Genomic DNA, 22,622 nt, shown 5'->3' with positions numbered 1-22,622 from the left:
CCCTTACTTTCTCCGGCTGGTGGCCTACAAGTCCAGGAAAGAAGCAGGCCCAGTAACAGCAGCTGAGGCCCCCAGCCCAGCCACGCCTAGGCAGGCATCAGCAGAAGGCTGACTCTCTACCCCACTGCTGCCCCAAGTTGGTTTGGCAAAAGTTTGCAAAGAAGCTGCCCGTGAATTTACCTCAAGCCACACTAGCACTCATCCAGGCGTCAGTTCCTTGCAAAAATAGAAAGCACCTCTAAAAAAAGAAGAAATAAACACACACACAATTTTCCTGCTGCGGTCTCCTCGACTCCTTAGAAGGCGGAGGGCAACCTTCGCCGCTGGTGGCCTTCACATGCAGGAAAGAAGCACACCCAGGAACAGCAGCTGAGGCTCCCAGCCCAGGCAGGCTTCAGCTGAAGGCCGACTTGGGAAGCACTGAGGCCAGACCCTGGGCTCCTGGGTCCCTCGGCTGAAGGCTCGAGGCCAGACCCCTTGGCTCCTGTGTCCCTTGGCTGAAGGCTCGACCAGTGCTCGACCAGGCTCGATCAGGCGAGATATTAGGTAGCATGGGGCCCAGCTGGGACTTCTAGGAAGCTTAGGGTGACGGCAGCTTCTGCCCCATCATCCAGAGGCCTGGCTATGGAGAGGCATGATGTGGCCTCCCTCCCTTCCTGCCTCTTGTAGGCACTTCTCCCCCGTGAGCACTTCCCGCTCCAGGTGTCCCCTTGTCTCCCAGGGTGCACTCTTCCTCTAGAGCCCACATATGCAGATGAGGCCCATCCACTTGCCTCCCCTAGCTGTAGGGGGCCTTGCGCGTCCACTGGAGAGAAAACGGGGAGACGCTGGAGGTGCTTTGCCAGGGACACGAGTGGCCCTTTCTGGCTGCATCCACCCACCCGAGGCGGCAAGCTGCTGCCCTGGCTTCAGTCTCCTGCTGCTGCTGCTGCTGCTCCAAGTTAGTTTGGCGACAACGTGTCCGCCTCTGACGGGGCTCTGCATTGGAGCGAGGGCTGCTGTCTGCCCCTGTGCCTTTTTCACGCGCCGTGTTTGTTAAAATTAAAAGCGGAATGGAGGAAAAATGTAGTTCAAGACGGAGAAGACGAACGCCGCCTATCGGGCACAGAGTAGCAAAATGCCTACAGCACCTGGTATTCCCAGGCGGTCTCCCATCCAAGTACTAACCAGGCCCGACCCTGCTTAGCTTCCGAGATCGGACGAGATCGGGCGCATTCAGGGTGGTATGGCCGTAGGCGAAGAGTGCGCCGATTCCGAGCCTCTTGTGCTGTGTCGGCTCCTCCGACGTCCACTGCCCTCTTGCAAGGCTGAACGCTGTCCTCTGCAGTGTGCTTCTGCCCTTCTTTTTGCCTCAAGCTCAGGAGCCACAGCTGCCAGCTTGGAAAAGCAACGAGCAGCTCCATGCACCCACTTTTGAAATACCCACTTGCCTACTCATGTTTGCAAAGAAAGTGTCTGTAAATTCAGGCCAAGCCACACTTGCACTCACTCACCCAAGCATCCGTTCCTTACAAAACTTTAAAAAAAAACTCGGAAAGAAAGATGGAAATAAACACACACACAATTTTCCTGCTGGGGGCTCCTCGACGCTTTGGAAGGCAGAGGGTGATGTTGGTTGAGGCCCTTACCATATCGGGCTGGTGACCTACAAGTCCAGGAAAGAAGCAGGCCCAGTAACAGCAGCTGAGGCCCCCAGCCCAGCCCAGCCCAGGCAGGCATCAGCTTAAGGCTGACTCTCTACCCCACTGCTGCCCCAAGTTGGTTTGGCAAAAGTTTGCAAAGAAGCTGCCCGTGAATTTACCTCAAGCCACACTAGCACTCACCCAGGCGTCAGTTCCTTACAAAAATAGAAAGCACCTCTAAAAAAAGAAGAAATAAACACACACACAATTTTCCTGCTGCGGTCTCCTCGACTCTTTGGAAGGCAGAGGGCGATGTTGGTTGAGGCCTTACCTTCTCAGGCTGGCGGCCTACAAGTCCAGGAAAGAAGCAGGCCCAGTAACAGCAACTGAGGCCCCCAGCCCAGCCACGCCTAGGCAGGCATCAGCGGAAGGCTGACTCTCTACCCCAGTGCTGCCCCAAGTTGTTTTGGCAAAAGTTTGCAAAGAAGCTGCCCGTAAATTTACCTCAAGCCACACTAGCACTCACCCAGGCGTCGGTTCCTTACAAAAATAGAAAGCATCTCTAAAAAAGAAGAAATAAACACACACACAATTTTCCTGCTGGGGCCTCCTCGACTCTTTGGAAGGCAGAGGGCGATGTTGGTTGAGGCCCTTACTTTCTCCGGCTGGTGGCCTACAAGTCCAGGAAAGAAGCAGGCCCAGTAACAGCAGCTGAGGCCCCCAGCCCAGCCACGCCTAGGCAGGCATCAGCAGAAGGCTGACTCTCTACCCCACTGCTGCCCCAAGTTGGTTTGGCAAAAGTTTGCAAAGAAGATGCCTGTAAATTTAACTCACGCCACACTAGCACTCACCCAGGCGTCAGTTCCTTACAAAAATAGAAAGCACCTCTAAAAAAAGAAGAAATAAACACACACACAATTTTCCTGCTGCGGTCTCCTCGACTCTTTGGAAGGCAGAGGGCGATGTTGGTTGAGGCCTTACCTTCTCAGGCTGGCGGCCTACAAGTCCAGGAAAGAAGCAGGCCCAGTAACAGCAACTGAGGCCCCCAGCCCAGCCACGCCTAGGCAGGCATCAGCGGAAGGCTGACTCTCTACCCCAGTGCTGCCCCAAGTTGGTTTGGCAAAAGTTTGCAAAGAAGCTGCCCGTAAATTTACCTCAAGCCACACTAGCACTCACCCAGGCGTCGGTTCCTTACAAAAATAGAAAGCATCTCTAAAAAAAGAAGAAATACACACACACAATTTTCCTGCTGGGGACACCTTGACTCTTTGGAAGGCAAAGGGCGATGTTGGTTGAGGCCCTTACCTTCTCGGGCTGGTGGCCTACAAGTCCAGGAAAGAAGCAGGCCCAGTAACAGCAGCTGAGGCCCCCAGACCAGCCCAGCCCAGGCAGGCATCAGCAGAAGGCTGACTCTCTACCCCACTGCTGCTCCAAGTTGGTTTGGCAAAAGTTTGCAAAGAAGATGCCTGTAAATTTAGCTCACGCCACACTAGCACTCACCCAGGCGTCGTTTCCTTACAAAAATAGAAAGCATCTCTAAAAAAGAAGAAATAAACACACACACAATTTTCCTGCTGGGGACTCCTCGACTCTTTGGAAGGCAGAGGGCGATGTTGGTTGAGGCCCTTACTTTCTCCGGCTGGTGGCCTACAAGTCCAGGAAAGAAGCAGGCCCAGTAACAGCAGCTGAGGCCCCCAGCCCAGCCACGCCTAGGCAGGCATCAGCAGAAGGCTGACTCTCTACCCCACTGCTGCCCCAAGTTGGTTTGGCAAAAGTTTGCAAAGAAGCTGCCCGTGAATTTACCTCAAGCCACACTAGCACTCACCCAGGCGTCAGTTCCTTACAAAAATAGAAAGAATCTCTAAAAAAGAAGAAATAAACACACACACAATTTTCCTGCTTCTATCCCCTCGACTCCTTGGAAGGCGGAGGGCAACCTTCGCCGCTGGTGGCCTTCACATGCAGGAAAGAAGCACACCCAGGAACAGCAGCTGAGGCTCCCAGCCCAGGCAGGCTTCAGCTGAAGGCCGACTTGGGAAGCACTGAGGCCAGACCCTGGGCTCCTGGGTCCCTCGGTTGAAGGCTCGAGGCCAGACCCCTTGGCTCCTGTGTCCCTTGGCTGAAGGCTCGACCAGTGCTCGACCAGGCTCGATCAGGCGAGATATTAGGTAGCATGGGGCCCAGCTGGGACTTCTAGGAAGCTTAGGGTGACGGCCGCTTCTGCCCCATCATCCAGAGGCCTGGCTATGGAGAGGCATGATGTGGCCTCCCTCCCTTCCTGCCTCTTGTAGGCACTTCTCCCCCGTGAGCACTTCCCGCTCCAGGTGTCCCCTTGTCTCCCAGGGTGCACTCTTCCTCTAGAGCCCACATATGCAGATGAGGCCCATCCACTTGCCTCCCCTAGCTGTAGGGGGCCTTGCGCGTCCACTGGAGAGAAAACGGGGAGACGCTGGAGGTGCTTTGCCAGGGACGCGAGTGGCCCTTTCTGGCTGCATCCACCCACCCGAGGCGGCAAGCTGCTGCCCTGGCTTCAGTCTCCTGCTGCTGCTGCTGCTGCTCCAAGTTAGTTTGGCGACAACGTGTCCGCCTCTGACGGGGCTCTGCATTGGAGCGAGGGCTGCTGTCTGCCCCTGTGCCTTTTTCACGCGCCGTGTTTGTTAAAATTAAAAGCGGAATGGAGGAAAAATGTAGTTCAAGACGGAGAAGACGAACGCCGCCTATCGGGCACAGAGTAGCAAAATGCCTACAGCACCTGGTATTCCCAGGCGGTCTCCCATCCAAGTACTAACCAGGCCCGACCCTGCTTAGCTTCCGAGATCGGACGAGATCGGGCGCATTCAGGGTGGTATGGCCGTAGGCGAAGAGTGCGCCGATTCCGAGCCTCTTGTGCTGTGTCGGCTCCTCCGACGTCCACTGCCCTCTTGCAAGGCTGAACGCTGTCCTCTGCAGTGTGCTTCTGCCCTTCTTTTTGCCTCAAGCTCAGGAGCCACAGCTGCCAGCTTGGAAAAGCAACGAGCAGCTCCATGCACCCACTTTTGAAATACCCACTTGCCTACTCATGTTTGCAAAGAAAGTGTCTGTAAATTCAGGCCAAGCCACACTTGCACTCACTCACCCAAGAATCCGTTCCTTACAAAACTTTAAAAAAAAACTCGGAAAGAAAGATGGAAATAAACACACACACAATTTTCCTGCTGGGGGCTCCTCGACGCTTTGGAAGGCAGAGGGTGATGTTGGTTGAGGCCCTTACCATATCGGGCTGGTGACCTACAAGTCCAGGAAAGAAGCAGGCCCAGTAACAGCAGCTGAGGCCCCCAGCCCAGCCCAGGCAGGCATCAGCTTAAGGCTGACTCTCTACCCCACTGCTGCCCCAAGTTGGTTTGGCAAAAGTTTGCAAAGAAGCTGCCCGTGAATTTACCTCAAGCCACACTAGCACTCACCCAGGCGTCAGTTCCTTACAAAAATAGAAAGCACCTCTAAAAAAAGAAGAAATAAACACACACACAATTTTCCTGCTGCGGTCTCCTCGACTCTTTGGAAGGCAGAGGGCGATGTTGGTTGAGGCCTTACCTTCTCAGGCTGGCGGCCTACAAGTCCAGGAAAGAAGCAGGCCCAGTAACAGCAACTGAGGCCCCCAGCCCAGCCACGCCTAGGCAGGCATCAGCGGAAGGCTGACTCTCTACCCCAGTGCTGCCCCAAGTTGTTTTGGCAAAAGTTTGCAAAGAAGCTGCCCGTAAATTTACCTCAAGCCACACTAGCACTCACCCAGGCGTCGGTTCCTTACAAAAATAGAAAGCATCTCTAAAAAAGAAGAAATAAACACACACACAATTTTCCTGCTGGGGACTCCTCGACTCTTTGGAAGGCAGAGGGCGATGTTGGTTGAGGCCCTTACTTTCTCCGGCTGGTGGCCTACAAGTCCAGGAAAGAAGCAGGCCCAGTAACAGCAGCTGAGGCCCCCAGCCCAGCCACGCCTAGGCAGGCATCAGCAGAAGGCTGACTCTCTACCCCACTGCTGCCCCAAGTTGGTTTGGCAAAAGTTTGCAAAGAAGATGCCTGTAAATTTAACTCACGCCACACTAGCACTCACCCAGGCGTCAGTTCCTTACAAAAATAGAAAGCACCTCTAAAAAAAGAAGAAATAAACACACACACAATTTTCCTGCTGCGGTCTCCTCGACTCTTTGGAAGGCAGAGGGCGATGTTGGTTGAGGCCTTACCTTCTCAGGCTGGCGGCCTACAAGTCCAGGAAAGAAGCAGGCCCAGTAACAGCAACTGAGGCCCCCAGCCCAGCCACGCCTAGGCAGGCATCAGCGGAAGGCTGACTCTCTACCCCAGTGCTGCCCCAAGTTGGTTTGGCAAAAGTTTGCAAAGAAGCTGCCCGTAAATTTACCTCAAGCCACACTAGCACTCACCCAGGCGTCGGTTCCTTACAAAAATAGAAAGCATCTCTAAAAAAAGAAGAAATACACACACACAATTTTCCTGCTGGGGACACCTCGACTCTTTGGAAGGCAGAGGGCGATGTTGGTTGAGGCCCTTACCTTCTCGGGCTGGTGGCCTACAAGTCCAGGAAAGAAGCAGGCCCAGTAACAGCAGCTGAGGCCCCCAGACCAGCCCAGCCCAGGCAGGCATCAGCAGAAGGCTGACTCTCTACCCCACTGCTGCTCCAAGTTGGTTTGGCAAAAGTTTGCAAAGAAGATGCCTGTAAATTTAGCTCACGCCACACTAGCACTCACCCAGGCGTCGTTTCCTTACAAAAATAGAAAGCATCTCTAAAAAAGAAGAAATAAACACACACACAATTTTCCTGCTGGGGACTCCTCGACTCTTTGGAAGGCAGAGGGCGATGTTGGTTGAGGCCCTTACTTTCTCCGGCTGGTGGCCTACAAGTCCAGGAAAGAAGCAGGCCCAGTAACAGCAGCTGAGGCCCCCAGCCCAGCCACGCCTAGGCAGGCATCAGCAGAAGGCTGACTCTCTACCCCACTGCTGCCCCAAGTTGGTTTGGCAAAAGTTTGCAAAGAAGCTGCCCGTGAATTTACCTCAAGCCACACTAGCACTCATCCAGGCGTCAGTTCCTTGCAAAAATAGAAAGCACCTCTAAAAAAAGAAGAAATAAACACACACACAATTTTCCTGCTGCGGTCTCCTCGACTCCTTAGAAGGCGGAGGGCAACCTTCGCCGCTGGTGGCCTTCACATGCAGGAAAGAAGCACACCCAGGAACAGCAGCTGAGGCTCCCAGCCCAGGCAGGCTTCAGCTGAAGGCCGACTTGGGAAGCACTGAGGCCAGACCCTGGGCTCCTGGGTCCCTCGGCTGAAGGCTCGAGGCCAGACCCCTTGGCTCCTGTGTCCCTTGGCTGAAGGCTCGACCAGTGCTCGACCAGGCTCGATCAGGCGAGATATTAGGTAGCATGGGGCCCAGCTGGGACTTCTAGGAAGCTTAGGGTGACGGCCGCTTCTGCCCCATCATCCAGAGGCCTGGCTATGGAGAGGCATGATGTGGCCTCCCTCCCTTCCTGCCTCTTGTAGGCACTTCTCCCCCGTGAGCACTTCCCGCTCCAGGTGTCCCCTTGTCTCCCAGGGTGCACTCTTCCTCTAGAGCCCACATATGCAGATGAGGCCCATCCACTTGCCTCCCCTAGCTGTAGGGGGCCTTGCGCGTCCACTGGAGAGAAAACGGGGAGACGCTGGAGGTGCTTTGCCAGGGACGCGAGTGGCCCTTTCTGGCTGCATCCACCCACCCGAGGCGGCAAGCTGCTGCCCTGGCTTCAGTCTCCTGCTGCTGCTGCTGCTGCTCCAAGTTAGTTTGGCGACAACGTGTCCGCCTCTGACGGGGCTCTGCATTGGAGCGAGGGCTGCTGTCTGCCCCTGTGCCTTTTTCACGCGCCGTGTTTGTTAAAATTAAAAGCGGAATGGAGGAAAAATGTAGTTCAAGACGGAGAAGACGAACGCCGCCTATCGGGCACAGAGTAGCAAAATGCCTACAGCACCTGGTATTCCCAGGCGGTCTCCCATCCAAGTACTAACCAGGCCCGACCCTGCTTAGCTTCCGAGATCGGACGAGATCGGGCGCATTCAGGGTGGTATGGCCGTAGGCGCAGAGTGCGCCGATTCCGAGCCTCTTGTGCTGTGTCGGCTCCTCCGACGTCCACTGCCCTCTTGCAAGGCTGAACGCTGTCCTCTGCAGTGTGCTTCTGCCCTTCTTTTTGCCTCAAGCTCAGGAGCCACAGCTGCCAGCTTGGAAAAGCAACGAGCAGCTCCATGCACCCACTTTTGAAATACCCACTTGCCTACTCATGTTTGCAAAGAAAGTGTCTGTAAATTCAGGCCAAGCCACACTTGCACTCACTCACCCAAGCATCCGTTCCTTACAAAACTTTAAAAAAAAACTCGGAAAGAAAGATGGAAATAAACACACACACAATTTTCCTGCTGGGGGCTCCTCGACGCTTTGGAAGGCAGAGGGTGATGTTGGTTGAGGCCCTTACCATATCGGGCTGGTGACCTACAAGTCCAGGAAAGAAGCAGGCCCAGTAACAGCAGCTGAGGCCCCCAGCCCAGCCCAGGCAGGCATCAGCTTAAGGCTGACTCTCTACCCCACTGCTGCCCCAAGTTGGTTTGGCAAAAGTTTGCAAAGAAGCTGCCCGTGAATTTACCTCAAGCCACACTAGCACTCACCCAGGCGTCAGTTCCTTACAAAAATAGAAAGCACCTCTAAAAAAAGAAGAAATAAACACACACACAATTTTCCTGCTGCGGTCTCCTCGACTCTTTGGAAGGCAGAGGGCGATGTTGGTTGAGGCCTTACCTTCTCAGGCTGGCGGCCTACAAGTCCAGGAAAGAAGCAGGCCCAGTAACAGCAACTGAGGCCCCCAGCCCAGCCACGCCTAGGCAGGCATCAGCGGAAGGCTGACTCTCTACCCCAGTGCTGCCCCAAGTTGTTTTGGCAAAAGTTTGCAAAGAAGCTGCCCGTAAATTTACCTCAAGCCACACTAGCACTCACCCAGGCGTCGGTTCCTTACAAAAATAGAAAGCATCTCTAAAAAAGAAGAAATAAACACACACACAATTTTCCTGCTGGGGACTCCTCGACTCTTTGGAAGGCAGAGGGCGATGTTGGTTGAGGCCCTTACTTTCTCCGGCTGGTGGCCTACAAGTCCAGGAAAGAAGCAGGCCCAGTAACAGCAGCTGAGGCCCCCAGCCCAGCCACGCCTAGGCAGGCATCAGCAGAAGGCTGACTCTCTACCCCACTGCTGCCCCAAGTTGGTTTGGCAAAAGTTTGCAAAGAAGATGCCTGTAAATTTAACTCACGCCACACTAGCACTCACCCAGGCGTCAGTTCCTTACAAAAATAGAAAGCACCTCTAAAAAAAGAAGAAATAAACACACACACAATTTTCCTGCTGCGGTCTCCTCGACTCTTTGGAAGGCAGAGGGCGATGTTGGTTGAGGCCTTACCTTCTCAGGCTGGCGGCCTACAAGTCCAGGAAAGAAGCAGGCCCAGTAACAGCAACTGAGGCCCCCAGCCCAGCCACGCCTAGGCAGGCATCAGCGGAAGGCTGACTCTCTACCCCAGTGCTGCCCCAAGTTGGTTTGGCAAAAGTTTGCAAAGAAGCTGCCCGTAAATTTACCTCAAGCCACACTAGCACTCACCCAGGCGTCGGTTCCTTACAAAAATAGAAAGCATCTCTAAAAAAAGAAGAAATACACACACACAATTTTCCTGCTGGGGACACCTCGACTCTTTGGAAGGCAGAGGGCGATGTTGGTTGAGGCCCTTACCTTCTCGGGCTGGTGGCCTACAAGTCCAGGAAAGAAGCAGGCCCAGTAACAGCAGCTGAGGCCCCCAGACCAGCCCAGCCCAGGCAGGCATCAGCAGAAGGCTGACTCTCTACCCCACTGCTGCTCCAAGTTGGTTTGGCAAAAGTTTGCAAAGAAGATGCCTGTAAATTTAGCTCACGCCACACTAGCACTCACCCAGGCGTCGTTTCCTTACAAAAATAGAAAGCATCTCTAAAAAAGAAGAAATAAACACACACACAATTTTCCTGCTGGGGACTCCTCGACTCTTTGGAAGGCAGAGGGCGATGTTGGTTGAGGCCCTTACTTTCTCCGGCTGGTGGCCTACAAGTCCAGGAAAGAAGCAGGCCCAGTAACAGCAGCTGAGGCCCCCAGCCCAGCCACGCCTAGGCAGGCATCAGCAGAAGGCTGACTCTCTACCCCACTGCTGCCCCAAGTTGGTTTGGCAAAAGTTTGCAAAGAAGCTGCCCGTGAATTTACCTCAAGCCACACTAGCACTCATCCAGGCGTCAGTTCCTTGCAAAAATAGAAAGCACCTCTAAAAAAAGAAGAAATAAACACACACACAATTTTCCTGCTGCGGTCTCCTCGACTCCTTAGAAGGCGGAGGGCAACCTTCGCCGCTGGTGGCCTTCACATGCAGGAAAGAAGCACACCCAGGAACAGCAGCTGAGGCTCCCAGCCCAGGCAGGCTTCAGCTGAAGGCCGACTTGGGAAGCACTGAGGCCAGACCCTGGGCTCCTGGGTCCCTCGGCTGAAGGCTCGAGGCCAGACCCCTTGGCTCCTGTGTCCCTTGGCTGAAGGCTCGACCAGTGCTCGACCAGGCTCGATCAGGCGAGATATTAGGTAGCATGGGGCCCAGCTGGGACTTCTAGGAAGCTTAGGGTGACGGCCGCTTCTGCCCCATCATCCAGAGGCCTGGCTATGGAGAGGCATGATGTGGCCTCCCTCCCTTCCTGCCTCTTGTAGGCACTTCTCCCCCGTGAGCACTTCCCGCTCCAGGTGTCCCCTTGTCTCCCAGGGTGCACTCTTCCTCTAGAGCCCACATATGCAGATGAGGCCCATCCACTTGCCTCCCCTAGCTGTAGGGGGCCTTGCGCGTCCACTGGAGAGAAAACGGGGAGACGCTGGAGGTGCTTTGCCAGGGACACGAGTGGCCCTTTCTGGCTGCATCCACCCACCCGAGGCGGCAAGCTGCTGCCCTGGCTTCAGTCTCCTGCTGCTGCTGCTGCTGCTCCAAGTTAGTTTGGCGACAACGTGTCCGCCTCTGACGGGGCTCTGCATTGGAGCGAGGGCTGCTGTCTGCCCCTGTGCCTTTTTCACGCGCCGTGTTTGTTAAAATTAAAAGCGGAATGGAGGAAAAATGTAGTTCAAGACGGAGAAGACGAACGCCGCCTATCGGGCACAGAGTAGCAAAATGCCTACAGCACCTGGTATTCCCAGGCGGTCTCCCATCCAAGTACTAACCAGGCCCGACCCTGCTTAGCTTCCGAGATCGGACGAGATCGGGCGCATTCAGGGTGGTATGGCCGTAGGCGAAGAGTGCGCCGATTCCGAGCCTCTTGTGCTGTGTCGGCTCCTCCGACGTCCACTGCCCTCTTGCAAGGCTGAACGCTGTCCTCTGCAGTGTGCTTCTGCCCTTCTTTTTGCCTCAAGCTCAGGAGCCACAGCTGCCAGCTTGGAAAAGCAACGAGCAGCTCCATGCACCCACTTTTGAAATACCCACTTGCCTACTCATGTTTGCAAAGAAAGTGTCTGTAAATTCAGGCCAAGCCACACTTGCACTCACTCACCCAAGCATCCGTTCCTTACAAAACTTTTAAAAAAAACTCGGAAAGAAAGATGGAAATAAACACACACACAATTTTCCTGCTGGGGGCTCCTCGACGCTTTGGAAGGCAGAGGGTGATGTTGGTTGAGGCCCTTACCATATCGGGCTGGTGACCTACAAGTCCAGGAAAGAAGCAGGCCCAGTAACAGCAGCTGAGGCCCCCAGCCCAGCCCAGCCCAGGCAGGCATCAGCTTAAGGCTGACTCTCTACCCCACTGCTGCCCCAAGTTGGTTTGGCAAAAGTTTGCAAAGAAGCTGCCCGTGAATTTACCTCAAGCCACACTAGCACTCACCCAGGCGTCAGTTCCTTACAAAAATAGAAAGCACCTCTAAAAAAAGAAGAAATAAACACACACACAATTTTCCCGCTGCGGTCTCCTCGACTCTTTGGAAGGCAGAGGGCGATGTTGGTTGAGGCCTTACCTTCTCAGGCTGGCGGCCTACAAGTCCAGGAAAGAAGCAGGCCCAGTAACAGCAACTGAGGCCCCCAGCCCAGCCACGCCTAGGCAGGCATCAGCGGAAGGCTGACTCTCTACCCCAGTGCTGCCCCAAGTTGTTTTGGCAAAAGTTTGCAAAGAAGCTGCCCGTAAATTTACCTCAAGCCACACTAGCACTCACCCAGGCGTCGGTTCCTTACAAAAATAGAAAGCATCTCTAAAAAAGAAGAAATAAACACACACACAATTTTCCTGCTGGGGCCTCCTCGACTCTTTGGAAGGCAGAGGGCGATGTTGGTTGAGGCCCTTACTTTCTCCGGCTGGTGGCCTACAAGTCCAGGAAAGAAGCAGGCCCAGTAACAGCAGCTGAGGCCCCCAGCCCAGCCACGCCTAGGCAGGCATCAGCAGAAGGCTGACTCTCTACCCCACTGCTGCCCCAAGTTGGTTTGGCAAAAGTTTGCAAAGAAGATGCCTGTAAATTTAACTCACGCCACACTAGCACTCACCCAGGCGTCAGTTCCTTACAAAAATAGAAAGCACCTCTAAAAAAAGAAGAAATAAACACACACACAATTTTCCTGCTGCGGTCTCCTCGACTCTTTGGAAGGCAGAGGGCGATGTTGGTTGAGGCCTTACCTTCTCAGGCTGGCGGCCTACAAGTCCAGGAAAGAAGCAGGCCCAGTAACAGCAACTGAGGCCCCCAGCCCAGCCACGCCTAGGCAGGCATCAGCGGAAGGCTGACTCTCTACCCCAGTGCTGCCCCAAGTTGGTTTGGCAAAAGTTTGCAAAGAAGCTGCCCGTAAATTTACCTCAAGCCACACTAGCACTCACCCAGGCGTCGGTTCCTTACAAAAATAGAAAGCATCTCTAAAAAAAGAAGAAATACACACACACAATTTTCCTGCTGGGGACACCTCGACTCTTTGGAAGGCAGAGGGCGATGTTGGTTGAGGCCCTTACCTTCTCGGGCTGGTGGCCTACAAGTCCAGGAAAGAAGCAGGCCCAGTAACAGCAGCTGAGGCCCCCAGACCAGCCCAGCCCAGGCAGGCATCAGCAGAAGGCTGACTCTCTACCCCACTGCTGCTCCAAGTTGGTTTGGCAAAAGTTTGCAAAGAAGATGCCTGTAAATTTAGCTCACGCCACACTAGCACTCACCCAGGCGTCGTTTCCTTACAAAAATAGAAAGCATCTCTAAAAAAGAAGAAATAAACACACACACAATTTTCCTGCTGGGGACTCCTCGACTCTTTGGAAGGCAGAGGGCGATGTTGGTTGAGGCCCTTACTTTCTCCGGCTGGTGGCCTACAAGTCCAGGAAAGAAGCAGGCCCAGTAACAGCAGCTGAGGCCCCCAGCCCAGCCACGCCTAGGCAGGCATCAGCAGAAGGCTGACTCTCTACCCCACTGCTGCCCCAAGTTGGTTTGGCAAAAGTTTGCAAAGAAGCTGCCCGTGAATTTACCTCAAGCCACACTAGCACTCACCCAGGCGTCAGTTCCTTACAAAAATAGAAAGAATCTCTAAAAAAGAAGAAATAAACACACACACAATTTTCCTGCTTCTATCCCCTCGACTCCTTGGAAGGCGGAGGGCAACCTTCGCCGCTGGTGGCCTTCACATGCAGGAAAGAAGCACACCCAGGAACAGCAGCTGAGGCTCCCAGCCCAGGCAGGCTTCAGCTGAAGGCCGACTTGGGAAGCACTGAGGCCAGACCCTGGGCTCCTGGGTCCCTCGGTTGAAGGCTCGAGGCCAGACCCCTTGGCTCCTGTGTCCCTTGGCTGAAGGCTCGACCAGTGCTCGACCAGGCTCGATCAGGCGAGATATTAGGTAGCATGGGGCCCAGCTGGGACTTCTAGGAAGCTTAGGGTGACGGCCGCTTCTGCCCCATCATCCAGAGGCCTGGCTATGGAGAGGCATGATGTGGCCTCCCTCCCTTCCTGCCTCTTGTAGGCACTTCTCCCCCGTGAGCACTTCCCGCTCCAGGTGTCCCCTTGTCTCCCAGGGTGCACTCTTCCTCTAGAGCCCACATATGCAGATGAGGCCCATCCACTTGCCTCCCCTAGCTGTAGGGGGCCTTGCGCGTCCACTGGAGAGAAAACGGGGAGAAGCTGGAGGTGCTTTGCCAGGGACACGAGTGGCCCTTTCTGGCTGCATCCACCCACCCGAGGCGGCAAGCTGCTGCCCTGGCTTCAGTCTCCTGCTGCTGCTGCTGCTGCTCCAAGTTAGTTTGGCGACAACGTGTCCGCCTCTGACGGGGCTCTGCATTGGAGCGAGGGCTGCTGTCTGCCCCTGTGCCTTTTTCACGCGCCGTGTTTGTTAAAATTAAAAGCGGAATGGAGGAAAAATGTAGTTCAAGACGGAGAAGACGAACGCCGCCTATCGGGCACAGAGTAGCAAAATGCCTACAGCACCTGGTATTCCCAGGCGGTCTCCCATCCAAGTACTAACCAGGCCCGACCCTGCTTAGCTTCCGAGATCGGACGAGATCGGGCGCATTCAGGGTGGTATGGCCGTAGGCGAAGAGTGCGCCGATTCCGAGCCTCTTGTGCTGTGTCGGCTCCTCCGACGTCCACTGCCCTCTTGCAAGGCTGAACGCTGTCCTCTGCAGTGTGCTTCTGCCCTTCTTTTTGCCTCAAGCTCAGGAGCCACAGCTGCCAGCTTGGAAAAGCAACGAGCAGCTCCATGCACCCACTTTTGAAATACCCACTTGCCTACTCATGTTTGCAAAGAAAGTGTCTGTAAATTCAGGCCAAGCCACACTTGCACTCACTCACCCAAGCATCCGTTCCTTACAAAACTTTAAAAAAAAACTCGGAAAGAAAGATGGAAATAAACACACACACAATTTTCCTGCTGGGGGCTCCTCGACGCTTTGGAAGGCAGAGGGTGATGTTGGTTGAGGCCCTTACCATATCGGGCTGGTGACCTACAAGTCCAGGAAAGAAGCAGGCCCAGTAACAGCAGCTGAGGCCCCCAGCCCAGCCCAGCCCAGGCAGGCATCAGCTTAAGGCTGACTCTCTACCCCACTGCTGCCCCAAGTTGGTTTGGCAAAAGTTTGCAAAGAAGCTGCCCGTGAATTTACCTCAAGCCACACTAGCACTCACCCAGGCGTCAGTTCCTTACAAAAATAGAAAGCACCTCTAAAAAAAGAAGAAATAAACACACACACAATTTTCCCGCTGCGGTCTCCTCGACTCTTTGGAAGGCAGAGGGCGATGTTGGTTGAGGCCTTACCTTCTCAGGCTGGCGGCCTACAAGTCCAGGAAAGAAGCAGGCCCAGTAACAGCAACTGAGGCCCCCAGCCCAGCCACGCCTAGGCAGGCATCAGCGGAAGGCTGACTCTCTACCCCAGTGCTGCCCCAAGTTGTTTTGGCAAAAGTTTGCAAAGAAGCTGCCCGTAAATTTACCTCAAGCCACACTAGCACTCACCCAGGCGTCAATCCTTACAAAAATAGAAAGCATCTCTAAAAAAGAAGAAATAAACACACACACAATTTTCCTGCTGGGGACTCCTCGACTCTTTGGAAGGCAGAGGGCGATGTTGGTTGAGGCCCTTACTTTCTCCGGCTGGTGGCCTACAAGTCCAGGAAAGAAGCAGGCCCAGTAACAGCAGCTGAGGCCCCCAGCCCAGCCACGCCTAGGCAGGCATCAGCAGAAGGCTGACTCTCTACCCCACTGCTGCCCCAAGTTGGTTTGGCAAAAGTTTGCAAAGAAGATGCCTGTAAATTTAACTCACGCCACACTAGCACTCACCCAGGCGTCAGTTCCTTACAAAAATAGAAAGCACCTCTAAAAAAAGAAGAAATAAACACACACACAATTTTCCTGCTGCGGTCTCCTCGACTCTTTGGAAGGCAGAGGGCGATGTTGGTTGAGGCCTTACCTTCTCAGGCTGGCGGCCTACAAGTCCAGGAAAGAAGCAGGCCCAGTAACAGCAACTGAGGCCCCCAGCCCAGCCACGCCTAGGCAGGCATCAGCGGAAGGCTGACTCTCTACCCCAGTGCTGCCCCAAGTTGGTTTGGCAAAAGTTTGCAAAGAAGCTGCCCGTAAATTTACCTCAAGCCACACTAGCACTCACCCAGGCGTCGGTTCCTTACAAAAATAGAAAGCATCTCTAAAAAAAGAAGAAATACACACACACAATTTTCCTGCTGGGGACACCTCGACTCTTTGGAAGGCAGAGGGCGATGTTGGTTGAGGCCCTTACCTTCTCGGGCTGGTGGCCTACAAGTCCAGGAAAGAAGCAGGCCCAGTAACAGCAGCTGAGGCCCCCAGACCAGCCCAGCCCAGGCAGGCATCAGCAGAAGGCTGACTCTCTACCCCACTGCTGCTCCAAGTTGGTTTGGCAAAAGTTTGCAAAGAAGATGCCTGTAAATTTAGCTCACGCCACACTAGCACTCACCCAGGCGTCGTTTCCTTACAAAAATAGAAAGCATCTCTAAAAAAGAAGAAATAAACACACACACAATTTTCCTGCTGGGGACTCCTCGACTCTTTGGAAGGCAGAGGGCGATGTTGGTTGAGGCCCTTACTTTCTCCGGCTGGTGGCCTACAAGTCCAGGAAAGAAGCAGGCCCAGTAACAGCAGCTGAGGCCCCCAGCCCAGCCACGCCTAGGCAGGCATCAGCAGAAGGCTGACTCTCTACCCCACTGCTGCCCCAAGTTGGTTTGGCAAAAGTTTGCAAAGAAGCTGCCCGTGAATTTACCTCAAGCCACACTAGCACTCATCCAGGCGTCAGTTCCTTGCAAAAATAGAAAGCACCTCTAAAAAAAGAAGAAATAAACACACACACAATTTTCCTGCTGCGGTCTCCTCGACTCCTTAGAAGGCGGAGGGCAACCTTCGCCGCTGGTGGCCTTCACATGCAGGAAAGAAGCACACCCAGGAACAGCAGCTGAGGCTCCCAGCCCAGGCAGGCTTCAGCTGAAGGCCGACTTGGGAAGCACTGAGGCCAGACCCTGGGCTCCTGGGTCCCTCGGCTGAAGGCTCGAGGCCAGACCCCTTGGCTCCTGTGTCCCTTGGCTGAAGGCTCGACCAGTGCTCGACCAGGCTCGATCAGGCGAGATATTAGGTAGCATGGGGCCCAGCTGGGACTTCTAGGAAGCTTAGGGTGACGGCAGCTTCTGCCCCATCATCCAGAGGCCTGGCTATGGAGAGGCATGATGTGGCCTCCCTCCCTTCCTGCCTCTTGTAGGCACTTCTCCCCCGTGAGCACTTCCCGCTCCAGGTGTCCCCTTGTCTCCCAGGGTGCACTCTTCCTCTAGAGCCCACATATGCAGATGAGGCCCATCCACTTGCCTCCCCTAGCTGTAGGGGGCCTTGCGCGTCCACTGGAGAGAAAACGGGGAGACGCTGGAGGTGCTTTGCCAGGGACACGAGTGGCCCTTTCTGGCTGCATCCACCCACCCGAGGCGGCAAGCTGCTGCCCTGGCTTCAGTCTCCTGCTGCTGCTGCTGCTGCTCCAAGTTAGTTTGGCGACAACGTGTCCGCCTCTGACGGGGCTCTGCATTGGAGCGAGGGCTGCTGTCTGCCCCTGTGCCTTTTTCACGCGCCGTGTTTGTTAAAATTAAAAGCGGAATGGAGGAAAAATGTAGTTCAAGACGGAGAAGACGAACGCCGCCTATCGGGCACAGAGTAGCAAAATGCCTACAGCACCTGGTATTCCCAGGCGGTCTCCCATCCAAGTACTAACCAGGCCCGACCCTGCTTAGCTTCCGAGATCGGACGAGATCGGGCGCATTCAGGGTGGTATGGCCGTAGGCGAAGAGTGCGCCGATTCCGAGCCTCTTGTGCTGTGTCGGCTCCTCCGACGTCCACTGCCCTCTTGCAAGGCTGAACGCTGTCCTCTGCAGTGTGCTTCTGCCCTTCTTTTTGCCTCAAGCTCAGGAGCCACAGCTGCCAGCTTGGAAAAGCAACGAGCAGCTCCATGCACCCACTTTTGAAATACCCACTTGCCTACTCATGTTTGCAAAGAAAGTGTCTGTAAATTCAGGCCAAGCCACACTTGCACTCACTCACCCAAGCATCCGTTCCTTACAAAACTTTAAAAAAAAACTCGGAAAGAAAGATGGAAATAAACACACACACAATTTTCCTGCTGGGGGCTCCTCGACGCTTTGGAAGGCAGAGGGTGATGTTGGTTGAGGCCCTTACCATATCGGGCTGGTGACCTACAAGTCCAGGAAAGAAGCAGGCCCAGTAACAGCAGCTGAGGCCCCCAGCCCAGCCCAGCCCAGGCAGGCATCAGCTTAAGGCTGACTCTCTACCCCACTGCTGCCCCAAGTTGGTTTGGCAAAAGTTTGCAAAGAAGCTGCCCGTGAATTTACCTCAAGCCACACTAGCACTCACCCAGGCGTCAGTTCCTTACAAAAATAGAAAGCACCTCTAAAAAAAGAAGAAATAAACACACACACAATTTTCCTGCTGCGGTCTCCTCGACTCTTTGGAAGGCAGAGGGCGATGTTGGTTGAGGCCTTACCTTCTCAGGCTGGCGGCCTACAAGTCCAGGAAAGAAGCAGGCCCAGTAACAGCAACTGAGGCCCCCAGCCCAGCCACGCCTAGGCAGGCATCAGCGGAAGGCTGACTCTCTACCCCAGTGCTGCCCCAAGTTGTTTTGGCAAAAGTTTGCAAAGAAGCTGCCCGTAAATTTACCTCAAGCCACACTAGCACTCACCCAGGCGTCGGTTCCTTACAAAAATAGAAAGCATCTCTAAAAAAGAAGAAATAAACACACACACAATTTTCCTGCTGGGGCCTCCTCGACTCTTTGGAAGGCAGAGGGCGATGTTGGTTGAGGCCCTTACTTTCTCCGGCTGGTGGCCTACAAGTCCAGGAAAGAAGCAGGCCCAGTAACAGCAGCTGAGGCCCCCAGCCCAGCCACGCCTAGGCAGGCATCAGCAGAAGGCTGACTCTCTACCCCACTGCTGCCCCAAGTTGGTTTGGCAAAAGTTTGCAAAGAAGATGCCTGTAAATTTAACTCACGCCACACTAGCACTCACCCAGGCGTCAGTTCCTTACAAAAATAGAAAGCACCTCTAAAAAAAGAAGAAATAAACACACACACAATTTTCCTGCTGCGGTCTCCTCGACTCTTTGGAAGGCAGAGGGCGATGTTGGTTGAGGCCTTACCTTCTCAGGCTGGCGGCCTACAAGTCCAGGAAAGAAGCAGGCCCAGTAACAGCAACTGAGGCCCCCAGCCCAGCCACGCCTAGGCAGGCATCAGCGGAAGGCTGACTCTCTACCCCAGTGCTGCCCCAAGTTGGTTTGGCAAAAGTTTGCAAAGAAGCTGCCCGTAAATTTACCTCAAGCCACACTAGCACTCACCCAGGCGTCGGTTCCTTACAAAAATAGAAAGCATCTCTAAAAAAAGAAGAAATACACACACACAATTTTCCTGCTGGGGACACCTCGACTCTTTGGAAGGCAGAGGGCGATGTTGGTTGAGGCCCTTACCTTCTCGGGCTGGTGGCCTACAAGTCCAGGAAAGAAGCAGGCCCAGTAACAGCAGCTGAGGCCCCCAGACCAGCCCAGCCCAGGCAGGCATCAGCAGAAGGCTGACTCTCTACCCCACTGCTGCTCCAAGTTGGTTTGGCAAAAGTTTGCAAAGAAGATGCCTGTAAATTTAGCTCACGCCACACTAGCACTCACCCAGGCGTCGTTTCCTTACAAAAATAGAAAGCATCTCTAAAAAAGAAGAAATAAACACACACACAATTTTCCTGCTGGGGACTCCTCGACTCTTTGGAAGGCAGAGGGCGATGTTGGTTGAGGCCCTTACTTTCTCCGGCTGGTGGCCTACAAGTCCAGGAAAGAAGCAGGCCCAGTAACAGCAGCTGAGGCCCCCAGCCCAGCCACGCCTAGGCAGGCATCAGCAGAAGGCTGACTCTCTACCCCACTGCTGCCCCAAGTTGGTTTGGCAAAAGTTTGCAAAGAAGCTGCCCGTGAATTTACCTCAAGCCACACTAGCACTCACCCAGGCGTCAGTTCCTTACAAAAATAGAAAGAATCTCTAAAAAAGAAGAAATAAACACACACACAATTTTCCTGCTTCTATCCCCTCGACTCCTTGGAAGGCGGAGGGCAACCTTCGCCGCTGGTGGCCTTCACATGCAGGAAAGAAGCACACCCAGGAACAGCAGCTGAGGCTCCCAGCCCAGGCAGGCTTCAGCTGAAGGCCGACTTGGGAAGCACTGAGGCCAGACCCTGGGCTCCTGGGTCCCTCGGTTGAAGGCTCGAGGCCAGACCCCTTGGCTCCTGTGTCCCTTGGCTGAAGGCTCGACCAGTGCTCGACCAGGCTCGATCAGGCGAGATATTAGGTAGCATGGGGCCCAGCTGGGACTTCTAGGAAGCTTAGGGTGACGGCCGCTTCTGCCCCATCATCCAGAGGCCTGGCTATGGAGAGGCATGATGTGGCCTCCCTCCCTTCCTGCCTCTTGTAGGCACTTCTCCCCCGTGAGCACTTCCCGCTCCAGGTGTCCCCTTGTCTCCCAGGGTGCACTCTTCCTCTAGAGCCCACATATGCAGATGAGGCCCATCCACTTGCCTCCCCTAGCTGTAGGGGGCCTTGCGCGTCCACTGGAGAGAAAACGGGGAGACGCTGGAGGTGCTTTGCCAGGGACGCGAGTGGCCCTTTCTGGCTGCATCCACCCACCCGAGGCGGCAAGCTGCTGCCCTGGCTTCAGTCTCCTGCTGCTGCTGCTGCTGCTCCAAGTTAGTTTGGCGACAACGTGTCCGCCTCTGACGGGGCTCTGCATTGGAGCGAGGGCTGCTGTCTGCCCCTGTGCCTTTTTCACGCGCCGTGTTTGTTAAAATTAAAAGCGGAATGGAGGAAAAATGTAGTTCAAGACGGAGAAGACGAACGCCGCCTATCGGGCACAGAGTAGCAAAATGCCTACAGCACCTGGTATTCCCAGGCGGTCTCCCATCCAAGTACTAACCAGGCCCGACCCTGCTTAGCTTCCGAGATCGGACGAGATCGGGCGCATTCAGGGTGGTATGGCCGTAGGCGAAGAGTGCGCCGATTCCGAGCCTCTTGTGCTGTGTCGGCTCCTCCGACGTCCACTGCCCTCTTGCAAGGCTGAACGCTGTCCTCTGCAGTGTGCTTCTGCCCTTCTTTTTGCCTCAAGCTCAGGAGCCACAGCTGCCAGCTTGGAAAAGCAACGAGCAGCTCCATGCACCCACTTTTGAAATACCCACTTGCCTACTCATGTTTGCAAAGAAAGTGTCTGTAAATTCAGGCCAAGCCACACTTGCACTCACTCACCCAAGCATCCGTTCCTTACAAAACTTTAAAAAAAAACTCGGAAAGAAAGATGGAAATAAACACACACACAATTTTCCTGCTGGGGGCTCCTCGACGCTTTGGAAGGCAGAGGGTGATGTTGGTTGAGGCCCTTACCATATCGGGCTGGTGACCTACAAGTCCAGGAAAGAAGCAGGCCCAGTAACAGCAGCTGAGGCCCCCAGCCCAGCCCAGGCAGGCATCAGCTTAAGGCTGACTCTCTACCCCACTGCTGCCCCAAGTTGGTTTGGCAAAAGTTTGCAAAGAAGCTGCCCGTGAATTTACCTCAAGCCACACTAGCACTCACCCAGGCGTCAGTTCCTTACAAAAATAGAAAGCACCTCTAAAAAAAGAAGAAATAAACACACACACAATTTTCCTGCTGCGGTCTCCTCGACTCTTTGGAAGGCAGAGGGCGATGTTGGTTGAGGCCTTACCTTCTCAGGCTGGCGGCCTACAAGTCCAGGAAAGAAGCAGGCCCAGTAACAGCAACTGAGGCCCCCAGCCCAGCCACGCCTAGGCAGGCATCAGCGGAAGGCTGACTCTCTACCCCAGTGCTGCCCCAAGTTGTTTTGGCAAAAGTTTGCAAAGAAGCTGCCCGTAAATTTACCTCAAGCCACACTAGCACTCACCCAGGCGTCGGTTCCTTACAAAAATAGAAAGCATCTCTAAAAAAGAAGAAATAAACACACACACAATTTTCCTGCTGGGGACTCCTCGACTCTTTGGAAGGCAGAGGGCGATGTTGGTTGAGGCCCTTACTTTCTCCGGCTGGTGGCCTACAAGTCCAGGAAAGAAGCAGGCCCAGTAACAGCAGCTGAGGCCCCCAGCCCAGCCACGCCTAGGCAGGCATCAGCAGAAGGCTGACTCTCTACCCCACTGCTGCCCCAAGTTGGTTTGGCAAAAGTTTGCAAAGAAGATGCCTGTAAATTTAACTCACGCCACACTAGCACTCACCCAGGCGTCAGTTCCTTACAAAAATAGAAAGCACCTCTAAAAAAAGAAGAAATAAACACACACACAATTTTCCTGCTGCGGTCTCCTCGACTCTTTGGAAGGCAGAGGGCGATGTTGGTTGAGGCCTTACCTTCTCAGGCTGGCGGCCTACAAGTCCAGGAAAGAAGCAGGCCCAGTAACAGCAACTGAGGCCCCCAGCCCAGCCACGCCTAGGCAGGCATCAGCGGAAGGCTGACTCTCTACCCCAGTGCTGCCCCAAGTTGGTTTGGCAAAAGTTTGCAAAGAAGCTGCCCGTAAATTTACCTCAAGCCACACTAGCACTCACCCAGGCGTCGGTTCCTTACAAAAATAGAAAGCATCTCTAAAAAAAGAAGAAATACACACACACAATTTTCCTGCTGGGGACACCTCGACTCTTTGGAAGGCAGAGGGCGATGTTGGTTGAGGCCCTTACCTTCTCGGGCTGGTGGCCTACAAGTCCAGGAAAGAAGCAGGCCCAGTAACAGCAGCTGAGGCCCCCAGACCAGCCCAGCCCAGGCAGGCATCAGCAGAAGGCTGACTCTCTACCCCACTGCTGCTCCAAGTTGGTTTGGCAAAAGTTTGCAAAGAAGATGCCTGTAAATTTAGCTCACGCCACACTAGCACTCACCCAAGCGTCGTTTCCTTACAAAAATAGAAAGCATCTCTAAAAAAGAAGA

At 54.3% G+C, this 22,622-nt stretch overlaps 7 non-coding genes across 7 annotated transcripts; all 7 read right to left on the bottom strand.

Annotated features, from left to right (window-relative positions):
* Nucleotides 1-1,118: 1,118 nt before the first annotated feature.
* LOC138558218 (5S ribosomal RNA) lies at nucleotides 1,119-1,237 on the bottom strand. The gene has a single exon (XR_011298371.1). It is a non-coding gene; the product is annotated as a 5S ribosomal RNA (ribosomal RNA).
* A 3,125-nt stretch (nucleotides 1,238-4,362) lies between these two features.
* Nucleotides 4,363-4,481, bottom strand: LOC138558207 (5S ribosomal RNA). Its single transcript, XR_011298360.1, has one exon. It is a non-coding gene; the product is annotated as a 5S ribosomal RNA (ribosomal RNA).
* Nucleotides 4,482-7,602: 3,121 nt separating this feature from the next.
* Nucleotides 7,603-7,721, bottom strand: LOC138558195 (5S ribosomal RNA). The gene has a single exon (XR_011298349.1). It is a non-coding gene; the product is annotated as a 5S ribosomal RNA (ribosomal RNA).
* Nucleotides 7,722-10,842: 3,121 nt separating this feature from the next.
* LOC138558184 (5S ribosomal RNA) lies at nucleotides 10,843-10,961 on the bottom strand. Its single transcript, XR_011298338.1, has one exon. It is a non-coding gene; the product is annotated as a 5S ribosomal RNA (ribosomal RNA).
* Nucleotides 10,962-14,086: 3,125 nt separating this feature from the next.
* On the bottom strand, nucleotides 14,087-14,205 carry LOC138558173 (5S ribosomal RNA). The gene has a single exon (XR_011298327.1). It is a non-coding gene; the product is annotated as a 5S ribosomal RNA (ribosomal RNA).
* Nucleotides 14,206-17,330: 3,125 nt separating this feature from the next.
* Nucleotides 17,331-17,449, bottom strand: LOC138558161 (5S ribosomal RNA). Its single transcript, XR_011298315.1, has one exon. It is a non-coding gene; the product is annotated as a 5S ribosomal RNA (ribosomal RNA).
* Nucleotides 17,450-20,574: 3,125 nt separating this feature from the next.
* Nucleotides 20,575-20,693, bottom strand: LOC138558150 (5S ribosomal RNA). The gene has a single exon (XR_011298304.1). It is a non-coding gene; the product is annotated as a 5S ribosomal RNA (ribosomal RNA).
* Between the last annotated feature and the right edge of the window lie 1,929 nt (nucleotides 20,694-22,622).

Source organism: Ambystoma mexicanum, unplaced genomic scaffold (assembly GCF_040938575.1).
Source record: "Ambystoma mexicanum isolate Mex_15411 unplaced genomic scaffold, UKY_AmexF1_1 Mex_scaf34, whole genome shotgun sequence".
Classification (NCBI taxonomy): domain Eukaryota; kingdom Metazoa; phylum Chordata; class Amphibia; order Caudata; family Ambystomatidae; genus Ambystoma; species Ambystoma mexicanum.
Note: the sequence above shows the minus strand (reverse complement) of the source record. Positions and strands in the feature narration are given on the sequence as shown.